The 13,398-nt window shown below is 42.0% G+C and overlaps 1 protein-coding gene across 4 annotated transcripts in view; it reads right to left on the reverse strand.

Moving 5' to 3' along the window:
* The window catches only part of RELN (reelin), a 3,085,913-nt gene that overhangs the window by 1,584,972 nt on the left and 1,487,543 nt on the right, over positions 1 to 13,398 (reverse strand). The gene's annotated exons all lie outside the window — the stretch shown is intronic.

Genomic DNA, 13,398 nt, shown 5'->3' on the forward strand with positions numbered 1-13,398 from the left:
TCTAAGATCGCACTACGGCGAGGGTAAGGGGCAAAGTTCAACAGGATGGCCAAGTGGTTACTTACCTGGAGTGGGATATCGGTGTTCCAGGACTTCAGTGTTGTGCAGTCGTCGGCATTTTTGTCTCTGTTTTGAAAGTTGGCTAAGTGAGCGTTCGGGTTTCTGAAGGGGACCCAAAATTTTAGGATTCAAAATTCTTGTAAGGTCAGCCAGGACAGTTGTCACTGGCATAATGTATACATAAACTTAATTTTCCAAAGCTTCAAGGCAAGTTCATCTACTTTAAGGTATGCCTTAAATCCAGTTATTTACCACAGACGTATTTTCTCATCCTGCTATGCCAACAACTAAACAAGCAAGTTTATTTTATAAGGTGTCTTGAAAGAACTGGTATGCTGAGCGTGAACTTATTTCCTAAACAAGATGACCCAAGTCTATGTTATCTATCTTGTTGTTTAGCCATGACTAAAGAAAAATCACTTCATAAAACAATGTAAGCAAAACTGCTGTTACATGCATTTATTACTTAAGACAGTAAGGTTAACAAAAGGTCGATGCTGTTTTTCACACTTTCTTGCTGATTGCATAGTGTTAAATCAAGCAGATATAAATACTATGAACTGCAGGCTGTTTTCACATAGCAATTTAGCTATTAAACTCTAAAAGCAAGAAATAAAGATCACTGTAGTGTTAAAGAAGATCAATTAAGGAGTATGCAAATTGACAGAGATTAACACATTTGTAAATGTTACAAATAGCTGACCAGACAATGAAGTCCTAATATGAAACCAAAGGGTAATTGTTTCCTTTAATTTTATGTTCACACTTTGGTTATCTTGCGTATCCAGTTTTGGAAGAAATTAAATATGCTTCAAGCAATATAAAACTTGAAGTAAAGTGGCCAAAAGTTATAATGGTCAACAAAAGTGCTGCACTGATTCAGTGTAGAGAGGTTGCAGGTTTGAGTACAGAACATGCCAGAGAAACTCTGCAAGAAAATGTCTACTACTAGTGTGTCACTACTTTATAGGCCCTTTCAAGTTACAATTATCATTATGCATACATTTTGACTTAGTTTGAGAATGCTATCTTTCAGTGCTTTAAACAAACTCACAGACAGTTCTGTCACCTGTTTATAGATGCTATGACAGAGATGTAATATCCAACACTGCTGTTAAATAGAACAATGACCAAAAAACCAAACGTTGAGAGCAAAAACCTTTATCAAAAACAAAGCTTTCAGGCCAAAACCCTTTTTCAATGCTTAACAAAAGGTACAATAAAATCACATGTTTAAATACAAGCCCAGGACATCACATGACCCGCAGCCAAGGTCATATGACATGAAATAATTCAAACTTACAATAAACAAATAAAAAAGACATATTATAATAAAACTACTTAAAAATTTGCTTACTCAATAAAATATCATATTATTCAACATATTCAGAGTATATACTTACTAATATATGTTATTATTTTAACCTTGTGTGCTGTATTTTAGTCAAAACAGGCTTTAATGAAACACTTGCATTCAATCCTGGTGCCACATCTGCTGCTAGTCTTACAATCCAATCATATTCTCTATTGTCTAACAAATTACATAAGTCCCCCCCCCTTTTTTGACACACTAACAGTGTCTATAACCCTAAACTTAAAAGTGTGAGATATACCATAACTTTTTACATGCTTAGATAAAGCATTCGTGTCACTCCCATTCCTTATGTTGGATTTGTGTTCTATAATCCTGTCTTTAAGTTTTCTAGTAGTTTATCCAACATAAAAGGAGGGATGTTTGGTTTTTTGGTCATGACAGAGATGTAAAACAGCCTATAAAATAGGCATTAGGCTGCAGACTGATGAGTCAAAGATGTTTCCAAATCTCTTGCATACATGCCTTAACAGAGACGCTGATCATCAGGATGTAAATGTACTGCAGCAAATACATTTCTGTAAGGAATTAGGAAGCATTATAGATTTAAATTCAGGAAACCATACACTGTCCTTGTAGAAAATTAAAATATACAGCTTGCTAACTGCATTCAATAATATAAATGAAAAACAAATGCACTAACACTGACCACTGCTCAGGGCATCATGTCAGAACAGTTCTTAGGCAGTGACTGAGTTTTCACTTACTGCCTGTCTAGTTTGTAATAGGTTCATAGGTTCATAGGTTCATACTAGGCTATCTGCCCTAGGGCATTTATAAGCCTAGCCAGAATGTGTTTGGCTTTCGCCACCCATTTTAAATTTATTTTGCCATGCCCTTTTTCGAGGTTAGTATACTGTGCCTCTGTCTAACAGTGACACAGAAGTGATACCTGGGGTAAACCTACGATCTCCCATCCACTCATCAAGATTCCTCTTGAAGAGAGTCAATGAGGGACTCTGCCTAACCTGGACTGGGATTTTATTCCAGAGTGAAAGGAGCCTCTGGGTTATGAATCTGTCCCTCCAGCAGGTCCTATTTATTTCAGTGCTGAGGTTCAAGTCTCTCGAGCACGTAGCTCGATGGGATTTGGATTTTCTGAGGTGCAGCATGTCCATTAATTCCGGGTTGGACATGGCTTTATACGTCAGGCACAGATCGCCTCTGAACAGGCGGTATGCCACTGAGTAGAGCTGGAGTTTCTTTAACCGGGCAGCATATGGCATCTGTTTGAGCCCTTTGATCCTCTTGGTGAGGTACTTTTGGGCTCTTTCCAGTTGCTGCAGGTGTCTGTTAAGGTACATCCCAAAAAGGGCATTGTACTCAATTATGGGCCTGATGAGGGATGAGTAAAGAGGCACGATGACCTCCCCTGATCTAGATGTGAATCCCTTCATGATTAGGTGGGCTATATAAAGTTTTTCTAACCACTTTGGCCACGTGGTTGTCAAATGAGAGATTGCTATCAACTTGGGTCCCCAGGTCCCTAATTACTTCTTCTGTACTTAATGGATTACCACCTATGTGGTAATTTGTGGGCACTTTGTTTTTGCCAAAGGGGATGACTATACACTTTTTGGAATTTAGCTTGAGGCCATGGCTCTGGCACCAGTTGTCTGTTTCTATGAGGCCCTTTTGGAGGATGCTTGTGTCGGCTGGAGAGTCTATTATGGCGCCCAGTTTGCAGTCATCTGCGAACTTGGTCAGCCACAGTCCTTCCGTGTTGGCCTGTACCTCCGAGAAATATATACCGAACAAGAGAGGTCCCAGGACTGAGCCTTGTGGGACATCACTTGTAACTGGTTTGGAGTCTGACATGGCTCCAGCAATTCTAACCATGTGGGTTCTGTCCTTGAGCCAGTTTGCAATCCATCTAGTGACATAGGGGTTTATATTTAAGCTGGTGAGCTTATCTATAATGCCAGAGTGGGGTATTGTATCGAAGGTTTTTGCGAGGTCCAGGTAGGCTGGGTGGACCACCTTCCCCTCGTCAATGGCCTTGGTGACTGTTTCAAAGAAATCAAACAGGTTTAAGAGGCAGGATCTGCCCTTAACAAAGCCGAACTGGGTAGGATCCAGTGTCTGTAGGTCCCCAATATCTTTATTTATGAGGTCCATGATGATCCTATCCATAGCTTTGCAGACCAAGCTAGTCAGGCTTATGGGGCGATAGTTTCCAGGATCCGTTGAGGCACCACCTTTATGGAGAGGGACCACTGTTGCTGTACTCCACTCTTTGGGCACATATCCTGTAGTAAGGCTGAGATTGAACAGTAGTTTTATGTTTGGGTTTAGCTCTTCTTGGAGTTCATGTAGGATGCAGCCCGGGACACCGTCTGGTCCCATTGATGCTGTGTTTTTTGCTTTGGAGAGGGCGGCTCTTACCTGAGCATCTGAGATGTCAGGGGGGCAGCACTCTGCTGGGATAGATATTTGCCCTTTTGGTGGGGAGTGGGGAGAGAAGTTTGCGCTGAACCTGTCAGCTAGGATGTTGGCAATGTCTGTGGGTTCAGTGTATTTTTTCTCATTTTGGACTAATTCTGAGCATATCTGGGAATTCCCACCCAGGTTCCTAACATAACTAAAGAAAGCCTTGTGATTATCCTTAGTGTCCTGTGCACTTTTTCTCTCGAAGCTGGCCTTAGACAATTTTATGAGTGCCCGTAGTTTTTTGCTAATACTGATCAGTGATGCCTTCCCTTTTTGGGATTTTGCTCTATCATTTAGTAGCTTCCTCCTTCTATTGTATAGTTTGTTTATGGCTGGGGTACACCAGACAGGACGTCTACCTTTGGAGGACTGGGTCTTGGTTTTATTTGGGATTGCATGATCCATGCATTCCTGAAGGTGTTCATAGAATGCGTTTATAAAGGATTCTGTGGTCTGGGCCGTATTTTCCACAGGCCCAGGGGCTTTGAAGGATTCCACCTCGGTTTTGAGGAGTGTGAAATTTGCTTTAGAGAAGTTTTTCACTGTGGTTTTCTGGGCAGGGGGTGGAGTCGGGATGTGAATATCCAGAGAGATTAGTTTATGGTCTGATCTTACCAGTGAGGGATACACTTCTGGTCTGGAGCATAGAGTCCCCATGTTGGTGATGATCAGGTCCAGTATGTTTTCCCCTCTTGTGGGAGTGGTAACAAGTTGTTCCATAGCATTTGAGTTTATAAATTCTAGGAACCTTTGGGCTAGGGTGTTGGAGCTAGAGTAATGCTCCCAGTCTATGTTTGGGTAGTTGAAGTCGCCCAATATAATGGTGTTTGGAGAGACCTTCATATTTTCCAGTGTTCTCAGGAAGGCCGAGTGGGGTTCCTGGGTTTGGGAGGGTGGTCTGTAGCAGGCTATAAACTGGAAGGCAGTTTTACCCACTGTTAGTTGCACATGGATAGTCTCTGATGCTTCGTGCTTTGCCAACAACCTGGAGGTGTGGGTATATTTGATGAATATCGATACTCCCCCCTCCTTTTGTGGTTCGGTCCAAGTTTTGGGGCTGAAAAGCATGGTATGAGGTATAACCTGGTAGTGCTGGGGTGCTCTCGGGAGCCCTGAACCAGGTTTCTGTTACTGCACAGATATCGATGTTCTCCATGCTAAGGAGAGTTTCGAGCGTGTGCATCTTGAGGTTTAGACTTCTGGCGTTGAGTAGCATTACTCTTAGTTTCTTATCCCTTGTGATACCTATGGAGGTGGGTTTGTCTTTTGAGCCTTGCCTAAAAAAGGCACTATAATAATAATATAATAATCCTTATTCATTTCATACTCTTTTTTTTTCTCTGTTCCTAATTAACAGTGCAGTCTACAGTAACCATATATTGACTGAACTACCGACCTATTAGCCTGACGAGCCTGGTCTGCAAGGCCATGGAACGTATCATCATGGAACTTATAAACAAAGACATTGGTAATCTCCAAAATCTGGACCCCACCCAGTTCAGGTTTGTAAAAGGCAGATCATGTCTCCTAAACCTGATAGACTTCTTTGAAGCAGTCACCAAAGCCGTAGACAAGGGTAAGGTGGTTCACACAGCATATCTAGATCTTGCCAATGCTTTCAACACTATCCCCCACTCTGGAATTATAGATAAACTCACTAAACTAGGTATAAATCCCTATGTCACAAAATGGGTTGCCAACTGGCTCACTGACAGAACCCACATTGTGAAAGTAGAAGACTCCAAATCCGACTTCAGACCAGTGACAAGCTGAGTACCACAGGGTTCAGTCCTGCGTCCTCTCCTGTTTGGTATCTACTTCTCTGAAGTACAGGCTAACACAGAAGGTCTTTGGCTAACAAATTTCACAGATGACTGCAAACTAGGAGCCATAATCGAAACTCCTAATGATGTGGACATCCTACAAAAGGGTCTCACTGAGACAGATGCCTGGTGTCAAAGCCATGGCCTCAAGCTCAATAACAAACAGTGCATTGTCATCCCCTTTGGTAAAAACTCTGTACCCATGAACTACAACATAGGCGGTAGTATACTTAACACTGAAAGTGTGATAAGAGACCTTGGGACACAGGTGGACAGTAGTCTCTCCTTTGATAATCACATCACCACAGTAGTCAGGAAATCCTTCTACGTGGCACACCTCATCACAAATGGTTTCTCATCCAGAAAAAAAGAGGTCATTGTTCCCGTCTACTCATCACTCATTAGACCCATTATAGAGTACAATGCCCCTTTTGGTATGTACCTCACAAGACATCTACAACAACTGGAAAGGCCACAGAAACACCTCACAAAGAGGATTACCAGCCTCAAACAGATGCCCTATGCAGACTGTCTCAAAAAACTCCAGCTTTACTCTTTCGCATAACGCCTACTCAGAGGTGCTCTCTGCCTAACATACAAAGCTATGTCAAACCCAGAGCTGTTGGACATGCTCCCCTTAAAGAAATCCCAATCCCTCTGAGCTACACACTCTAGGGACCTAACCATTGTCACCACAATAAACAGAACTTGCCGGAGGGATAGATTCCTGTCCCAGAGACTTCCCATACTCTGGAATAAACTACCTATCTATATCAAACAAAGCTCCTCATTAGCACTCGTCAAGAAAAATCTTGATGATTGGATGGGAAATTGGAAATTCATCCCGGGGATCATCTCTGTGGCTCTGCTCGACAGTGGCACAGGAAAATAATTTTCTTGGGTGGCAAAGGCCAGGATACCTTTTTGGCTGGACTTGTATAGGCCCCAGGGCTGATAGCCTAGCACCTACCTATGAACCTATGAACCTATGGCACCATCACTATCAGGTACAACTACTGTTTCACTGCTTGATGTGCAAAGTAAAATGTTAAAGATCACAGCTGGATGTCAAGCAGAAAGCTCTTACTTAAAACTATGTACCATATCATAAACAATCCATGATATACAATAGATGGAGAACAAAAATCTTTAAAGGAACAAAGGTCTTTTTTTGGTTGGTTAAATGTATTCCTATATCAAATAAACAGTCTGTTATAAATCGCAGGTACTGCATATTTAAAGCACAAACTGTTGCTATGTTGACTGCATTGAAATTCAACAAAAGACATCTTAGGATAATGTGATGCATTTAAACAATAAAAGCGGTTACGCTTTTTTACTGTTCACACATGCAGTAATTCTTTGTCATATTTTAATTTATATGTATATTTCCCTAATCATATTTCCAGTGCATCCAATAATAGTAAAAAATACAGGTCCCTTAGAAATTTATTTCATAGGTTCATAGGTAGGTACTAGGCTATCTGTCCAAAGGCATTTATAAGCCTAGCCAGAATGTGTTGGCTTTTGACGCCCCCCTTAGATTAGTTCCCTGTGCCTCTGTCCAGCAGAGCCACTGAAGTGATCCCCAAGGTAAACTTTCTGTTTCCCATCCACTCATCAAGGTTTCTCTGGAAGAGTGTTAGCGAGGAGCTCTGCCTAATGTAGATTAGAATCTTGTTCCAGAGCATGGGAAGTCTCTGGGACAGGAATCTACCCTCCAGCATGTCCTATTTATTGTTGTGGTGAGGTTTAGATCCATAGAACGTGTGGCTTGAGGGGATAAGGTTTTCTTTAGGTGGAGCATGTCCATCAATTCTGAGTCTGACATGGTCTTGTATGTCAGGCAGAGATCACCTCTGAGTAGGTGGTATGCAACGGAGTACAGCTGGAGTTTCTTCAGTCGAGCTGCATAGGGTATCTGTTTGAAGCCAGTGATCCTCTTGGTGAGGTACTTCTGTGGTCTTTCTAGCTGTTGCAGGTGTCTTGTAAGGTACATCTCAAATGGGGCATTGTACTCTATGATGGGTCTGATGAGTGATGAGTACAGGGGCACAATGACCTCTTTTGATCTGGATACGAACCCTTTTCTGATTAGTTGTGCCACGTAGAAGGATTTTCTAACCACTTTGGCAATGTGATTATCAAAGGTGAGATTACTGTCTACTTGGGTCCCCAGATCCCTTATTATGTCTTCTGTATTTAGGGGACTACCACCTATGTGGTAGTTTGTGGGTACTTTGTTTTTTCCAAAGGGGATGACTACGCACTTTTTGGCATTTAGCTTGAGGCCAAGATTTTGACACCAGGTATCCATCTCAGTGAGACCCTTTTGGAGGATGTCTGATTCAGCCGGAGAGTCAATTATAGCCCCTAGTTTGCAGTCTTCTGTGAACTTGGTCAGTCATAGCCCTCCTGTGCTTGCCTGTACCTCTGAGAAGTATATGCCGAACAAAAGGTGTCCTAGGACTGAGCCCTGGGGAATGCCACTTATAACCGGTTTAGAGTTGGACCTAGCTCCCACTACTCTCACCATGTGGGTTCTGTCTGTGAACCAGTTGACAACCCATCTTGTGACTTAGGGGTTTATGTTCAAGCTGGTGAGCTTGTCTATAATGCCAGAATGGGGAATGGTGTTGAAGGCCTTAGCGAGGTCTAGGTAGACGGTGTGTACCACCTTGCCCTCGTCTATAGCCTTGATAACTGTCTCAAAGAAGTCCACCAGGTTTAGGAGGCATGATCTGCCCTTAACAAAGCCGAAGTGGGTAGGGTCCAGTATTTGGAGGTTCCCAATGTCTCTGTTAATGAGTTCCATGAAGATGCGCTTCATAGTCTTGCAGACCAAGCTAGTCAGGCTTATAGGGCGATAGTTCCCGGGGTCTGTTGTGGCTCCATCTTTGTGGAGCAGAATAACCATTGCTGTGCGCCACTCTATGGGTATGTAACCTGTGGAGAGGCTGATGTTGAACAGTGTGTTTAGATGAGGGGTTAGTTCGTCTTTGAGCTCATGTAGGACGCTGCCTGGGACACCATCCGGTCCCACTGATGCTGTGTTTTTGGATTTGGAGAGGGCTGTTTTAACCTCAGTGTCTGTGATTTCAGGGACTCTACATTCTTCTGGTATGGTTATGAGTTCTTTTGGTGGTGAGAGGGGGGTGAAGTTTGTGCTGAACCTGTCTGCCAGGATGTTGGTGATATCGGTCGGTTCAGTGTATTTTGTGCCATTCTGCACTAAGTCTGAGCAGATCTGAGCATTGCCACTTAGATTCTTGACATAGCTAAAGAATGCCTTATGGTTATCTTTGGAGTCCTTGTCAATTTTTCTTTCAAAGCTTGCCTTGGATGATTTTATGAGGGATCATAGTTTCTTGCTGATACTGATCAGGGATGTCTTCCCTTCTTGGGATTTTACTCTTTTCTGTACTAGTTTCCTCCTTCTATTGTATATCTTGTTTATGGCAGGTGTCCACCAGACTGACTTCCTTTTCTTGGAGGAGTGAGTCTTGGTTTTGCTTGGGATGGCATGATCCATGCATTCTTGTAGGTGCCCGTAGAATGCATTAGTAAAGGATTTTGAAGCTTGGACAGCGTTATCCTTCAGCACGGGGGCTTTGAAACTTTCCACCTCAGTCTTAACTAATGTGAAGTTTGCTATTGAAAAGTTTTTCATGGTGGTTTCCTTGTCCTGAGGTGGGGGCGGAATGTGGACATCCAAAGTGATTTGTTTATGGTCAGATCTAACCAGTGAGGGGTTGACCTCCAGGTAGAATACCAGTCGCCCATGTTGGTGATGACCAGGTCCAATATGCTGTCACCTCTGGTGGGAGTCTTGGCCAGTTGAACCAGGGCATTTGAGTTTATAAATTCTAGGAAATGTTGGGCAAGGGAGTAAGTACTTGAGTAGTTCTCCCAGTTAATGTTTGGGTAATTGAAATCACCCAATATTAGGGTGTTTGGTAGGACCTATATGTTTCCCAGTGTTTTCAGAAATGTGGAATGGGGGTCCTGGGACATGGTGGGTGATCTGTAGCAAGCTACAATTTGAATTGCAGTTTTGCCTGTTGTTAGTTGCATGTAGATGATCTCTAAAGCATCGTGGTGTGCCACTAACCTGGAGGTGCGGGTATTGATGAATATGGATACGCCTGCGTCTTTTGTATTTTGGTTTGGGTTCTGTGAACAAAATGTATGGTATGAGTTGTAGCCTGATAGTGTTGGGGTGCTCTCTGGAGCCTTAAACCAGGTTACTGCTACTGCACATTTAACGATTTTCTCCAAACTGAGGAGTGCCTTGAGTGCATGCATTTTGAGGTTTAGACTTCTGGCATAGAGTAGCATTACTCTCAGTTTTTTGTTATTTGTGCTATTTATGGCGGTGGGTTTGTCTTTGAGCCTTGCCTAAAAAAGGCACTCTGGGGGTGGCAAGAGCCTTGGCCAGTATTTGAAAGCCTAAGGGTGACAGGTGCAAGCCATCTCTAGCAAAGCAGCGTGGCTTGTCGAGCATGTCATCCCAGGCAGACAGACACTGGATCCCCTTTGAATGACACCAGAAACTTAGCCAATTGTTGAAATCGAGAATTTTTTCTTTATACTGTGGTATCATTATTGGGGAGGGCAGGATGCTACTCAGGGTCAGGGTCATACCAGCCTGGGCTATGTGATCAGAAGCTCTTACATTTCTCTTTTCATGTAGTCCACGGAGGTACAGCTCAGGTTATTCACACCAACATGGACAATGACAGAGTCATATTTGTATTTGTTCTGGAGTGATCTGAGTGCTTGTGTTATGTGGCAGATCCTGGCACCCGACAGGCAGCTAACAGTAACCTTCTCCTTATTCAGTCTAGTGAGTGGGACGTCAGTGTGCCTGACTATAGAGTCACCTATTACTAGTATGTTGGGTATGTTATTTTGCCTTAAAGGCTGTGATTGCATGGCACACTGGTTTTGTGAAGTATGTTTTTCATGGTTTGTGTTGGGGGGGGTGGAGGTTGTTTGGATGTTTGCTTTGGAGGTCTCTGTTGGTTTTTCAGATTTTTATTTAGAGTCTCTGAGTATGTTTTCATGTATTTATGTGTGTTTTTGCCAGTGCTAGTTTAATGGGTCTATGTGAGACTGGTGGTGTGATGCAAGTATTTCCCTTCTCTTCTTGATTGTCTGATCCAATCTTGGGCTGAGAGAGCTTAGCCTCCAGTTTGGCTGTATAATTGCATCTCTCGCATGTATTAGTGTTTGGTGGTAGGAGGAGAGGGTTGTCTGTGTACATGAGGCAGTTGTAACATTGCCTCAAAATACCCAGATTCACCAGTTGGACTGGAGAGTACACCTGAAACTGCCCTTTGGACATGCCTGGATAGGTACAGTGAACTGTTTTACTGGATGGCTGGTAAGGTCGAATAGAGAGCCTTGTCCTTCTGTACAGTACGGGAGGGTCTAGTGCTAGGGTTTATAAATGCTTGCTATAAGTTTTGAGCAAGTGCTGGGCTGTGAAATGAATGGCTTGAGTGTTTAAGTTGAAAGTTTGTCTCGTTCCAAGGAAAAATTTGAAGAGGAGACTTTGTGGAGCCGGGAATAGTTTCACCCTAGCTAACTAGCGCTGCCTGGCTCGCAATACTGGGCAAATGCGGTATTTATAGCAGGGAAATGAAAGAGATAGAAATTAGCCCAAAATGGCCAATAAACTACTAATTTCTGGGCTGAAACCACTCCTCCAGGGACAGATAAGCTGCTCAAAGCTTCCCTCTCTCACAGGTGAACAGAGAAACTTCCTTCTATCCAAGTAAGGTATGGGCAAACACAGAGATTTGTAACACAGCCCTGAATTTAGCAATAACCTGAAAACTGGACTATGCTAGCTTAGAAAGGCGGGAAACAAGTATATATTTTTTTCAGAAAATAAAGCAGATACAATCAAAAAAACACTTCAAATGCACAGAAAATGATACTTATTGTTATATATCGCAGATCAGAGTTGTAGTCAATGCCCCTAGTAATAAAGTAGGAAGAAACACAAATATAGTAAAAGCAGATGAATAAAGTGCAATTTTTTAATATATAGATATATAAAACAATAGAAAATGAACAAACTGATTTAAACAAGTTACCCAATTAACTAGAAAAAAGCTCAAAACTGAGCCCTGTTCTAGCAGTCTTCAATCAGACAAGTTCTAACTGCACTCTCTTGCTACTAGGGTGCAGGGGAACCTTCTCCAAAAAAGATGGCCTGGATCAGTGCTCAAGTTATACAAACAAAGCTAGATAAAGCAGGCCTGAATCTGGTCTATGCTACAGCAACAAGGCGCACCAATTTCAGAAAGAAACAGTTCAAATAAGCAGGCACAATAAGCCTGTTACCAGAAATTCCCAGCTCAGAAGGGCAGAATCCAGCCTCTCCTCCCGCAAGAGTGCAGACCACAACCCTCTTAATGTAGAATAACTGGCCTGAAGCCAAAATGCTTAAGCCAGAACTAATACACTTTTAGAATAGCAGACACTGGGCCTTCAATCAGCAATTCCCAGCTTAGAAGGATGTAAGCTACCTGTCCTGCCACAACAGTGCAGACCACAAACCTTCTTAATGTAAAACAGCCAGTATGAAACCCAAGTGCTTAATCCAAAAGACTTAGAATAACAGTTACAATTTAATCAGGCTACTACCAAACAGTAATAAATGCAGCAGAATAAATAAAATTGAGTACTTTTAAGAAAAACAAAATAAAGTAGGAGGAAACACAAATACAGTAAAAGCCGATGAATAAAGTGCATTTTTTTAAGTGCAAGGAGAGAGGAAGGAAGAACCTAAGTGGTCTGGCCTTTTCAAATCTTCTCTCTGTATTAAGTAGAGTGAACACTACACTCAGAATATGATCTCACTGTACTCAGTTAAGTGAGCAAATGAGATGGACCCAGGAGGAGTGTTCTAATACAGACTTACAGGAGGTGCTGGCAATTCCAGAGCCATCAACACTAACACCAAGACAAGAACAGGGAGAGTGGGTGGGGAACTAACTGCAGAGAGACACACAGCACACTGTTCAATGAAACACAATTAGGAAACAGAAAAAATTAAAATATAGTACTTTTAAAACTGCAAGTTTGTACTTAGCAGAAGACTAAAATACACCACTGCAAGTTTTACTTAACTTCAGCTTCTAATGCAGATGTCTGTAGCCAAGCAAGTTTCTCAGAAGTTGAGAATAAAATTATTTCTCAAACTTTGTGGCTAGCACTTAAATTACAGAGGAATCCCTCTAGGCTATTAAAAATCAGATAACAAAGAAGTGATAACACCACCCGCTCTTACAGCAGACAGACACACAGCACACTGTTCAATGAAACACACAATTAGCAAACATAAAAAATGAAAATATAGTACTTTTAAAACTGCAAGTTTGTACTTAACAGAAGACTAAAATACACTACTGCAACTTTTACTTCAGCTTCTAATGCAGATGTTTGTAGCCAAGCAAGTCTCTCAGGAATTGAGCATACAATGATTTCCCAAACTTTGTGGCTAGCACTTAAAAACAGAGGAATCCATTTAGGCTATTAAAATCAGATAACAAAGAAGTGATAACACCACACCTCTTATAGCAGAGAGACACACAGCACACTGTTCAATGAAACACACAATTAGGAAACAGAAAAAAATGAAAATACAGTACTTTTAAAACTGCGAGCTTTTACTTAACAGAAGACTAAAATTAACTAATT

Source organism: Protopterus annectens, chromosome 11.part0 (assembly GCF_019279795.1).
Source record: "Protopterus annectens isolate FY-2018-M chromosome 11.part0, PAN1.0, whole genome shotgun sequence".
Classification (NCBI taxonomy): domain Eukaryota; kingdom Metazoa; phylum Chordata; order Ceratodontiformes; family Protopteridae; genus Protopterus; species Protopterus annectens.